Source organism: Bison bison, unplaced genomic scaffold, assembly GCF_000754665.1.
Source record: "Bison bison bison isolate TAMUID 2011002044 unplaced genomic scaffold, Bison_UMD1.0 scf7180017864211, whole genome shotgun sequence".
NCBI lineage: Eukaryota > Metazoa > Chordata > Mammalia > Artiodactyla > Bovidae > Bison > Bison bison.
In genome coordinates this window covers 885,982-889,068 of record NW_011494783.1, presented here as the reverse complement: position 1 = coordinate 889,068, position 3,087 = coordinate 885,982, and positions in this window count along the sequence as shown.

Genomic DNA, 3,087 nt, shown 5'->3' with positions numbered 1-3,087 from the left:
ATGTCTAATCAGGGGCATTTCTCTACTCAAAACCCTGCAGCAGCTTCAAAGAAGTTTACAAGCCCCATACTCATTCTGTTCAAGCTTTACGAGCCTCCCTGCTGTTCCTGAAATATACTCAATTGTACTCCTCCTTCAGAGCATCTGCTCTCTCTGTGTTCTCTCTGGAATGCTCCTCCCCAGATATCCACTAGGCTACTGTCCTTGGCATTTTCAAATCATTTCTCAAATCTCATCTGCTCAACGAGGCCTATCTGGAGCATGTTTTTAATAAAGAAACATGCCCAACTATCCCAGCTCCACCTTACCTCATCTCTGGGGTTCAATCCCACGTGTGTGTATGTGTGCGTGTGCACACACACGCATGTTCAGTTGTGTCTGATGCTTTGCAACTCCATGCACTGTTACCCACCAGGCTCCTCTGTCCATGGGATTTTCCAGGCAAGAATGTTGGAGGGGGTTGCCATTTCCTATTCCAGGGAATCTTCCCGACCCAGGGATCTAACCCTCATCTCTTCTGTCTCCTGCATTAGCAGCTGGATTCTTTATCACTAGTGCCACCAGGGAAGCCCTTCAACCCCCTTACTTTGCTTCATGTTTTTTCCAAAGAATTTATCACTTCCTAACATGTCATATCAGAGAAGGCAATGGCACCCCACTCCAGTACTCTTGCCTGGAAAATCCATGGATGGAGGAGCCTAGTAGGCTGTAGTCCATGGGGTCACTAAGAGTCGGACATGACTGAGCGACTTCACTTTCACTTTTTACTTTCATGCACTGGAGAAGGAAATGGCAACCCACTCCAGTATTCTTGCCTGGAGAATCCCAGGGACGCGGGAGCCTCGTGGGCTGCCGTCTACGAGGTCGCACAGAGTCGGACACAACTGAAGCGACTTAGCAGCAGCAGCAGCAGCAACATGTCATATAAGGTACTTATTTATGATGTTACTTCTTCATGGTAGAATGTCATCTCCAAAAGAGCAAGGATTTTTCCTTTATTCATTGATATATCCCAAGCCCCTAGAGCAACACCTGGCACATTCTGGATTCCTGCATTTAACCAGTGCTTATTGACAATCTGCCACATGACACGCCCTGGAAATTAAGCACAGAATAAGACAATCATGGTGCCTGTCCCCTTCGAGCTCACAGTCTAATTCTGCAGATTTCCTGGACACAACTATTTGTATAACCTTCAAAAGAAAGTGGAAAAGCATCAAGAAGAAGTTCACCAGCCAATAGCGTGTGAAATGCTAAATGTTAAATGCTCTAACGAAACCATCAGACTCTGACGACTGATACAGAAATGATAACTATGAACTTTGGGATTCAGGCTTCAGTGCCATTCCCTACAGTCCAGAGACTAGAAACCAGAACCCCAAGGTCCTTCAGTGAGTATGTAAGAAAGAGTTTGCCGTAATGACTGGGGCTTGTGGTGCTCAGTCGTGACTCTTTGTGACCCCATGGACTGGAGTCCACCAGGCTCCTCTGTCCATGGAATTTTCCAGGCAAGAATACTGGAGTGGGTTGCCATTTCCTTCTCCAGGGGACCTTCTTGACCAAGGGAGTGAGCCCATTTTTTGTGTCTCCTGCATTGGCAGCTGGATTCAAAATATAAAATACATAATGATGAATAAGGCAAGAATACCCAGGGATCGAACCTGGGTCTCCTGCATTGCAGACAAATTCTTTACTGTCTGAGCCACTGGGGAAGCCCAAAATAAGTCATATGTGATGCCATATCATTCTAGTCTTTTGATAACTCTTCCCCTAAATAAAAAGACATGTTCCAAATAAAAGTATCCCCATTTAAAAAATTCCCCTGACAGGGTAATCAAGTCTTACGCCTTATTCAATAATTAGCTGGACTGAAACTCTTCCATGTCCATTTTTTTTCTGGCACTCTGGCAGCAAATTGATAACCTCGGGCAATTTTTAATTAGCACCCTTAAAATTGGTTTGCTAAATTAGCCGACTATGAAATAACCTCACCCAAATGATTAAGTTCAAACTGCATTTCAAATCCATCACCTGTTTTTTTACTGCAGGAACACATCATCGCTCAAGGATTGTTAATGACAATGTTCACCGGCCTGTGCTCTAGTGCGAGCCCCACACAGCGTGCGGCAAATGCCAGCTGGCACGTCTCTATGCGGCTGTTTCAAGTGGCCTGCCAGCCATTTGGGGCTGACATCTCTATTACTGGAAACAGCCTGGCCTCCATCCTTAACCTGGTGGAGATGGTGTTTAAAGATGAGCCTCTCTATGCAGGGAACTCACCTGTGTTGCTCGACGTGAGGAAAGCCAGGACTTGCCTTGGTTAGGCCATGGGGGTGGCCAAGCTTAATTGGCAGGAGAGCCGTGCTCATCAAGGGAGGTCACTCCTTTATACCTCACACCCAAATGGGACTTCTGAAGCAACAATTATTTAGCAAGGATGTCCATATGACCTTATGTCATTTAAGAATAAGACCAGGAAGCAGGCAACTTGACCCCAGCATGTGGATAAGAACATCAGAAGGTTGAAATAATTCACCCAGATCTAGAGGCAGAGTCAAAAGAGCATCTCTGGTCACCTGTCTGCCAGTCATCTGCCACCACCTGCCACCATCAGCACCGGCCTCTGTTCCCCCAAACACTCCTCACTGGTCTCCCTTTCCCAAGTTTCATCTCCCTCCCACCACGTCTCTATGCCTTAGCCAGAGTGATCTTCTTCAAAGGCACCCCACTGGTATAACTCTTCTATATACGGCTTGGCTTTCCCTGGTGGCTCAGTGGTAAAGAACCCAGCTGCCAATGCAAGAAAGGCGAGTTTGATCCCTGGGTCAGGAAGATCCCCTGGAGAAGGAAATGGCAACCCGCTCCAGTACTCTTGCCTGGAGAATCCTATGGACAGAGGAGCCTGGTGGCTGAAGTTTGTGTAGTAACAAAGGGTCGGACAGGACTGGCGACTAAACCACAGCAATACCAGGCTTACCTCTGAGCTCGGGTGAAGGCCCAGATCATCCTACAAAGCCCCCTGTCATCTGTCCTCCGCCCTCCTCTCCTGCCTGCTTGCCACATGCCGGCCACCCTTCCCTCTTCCAG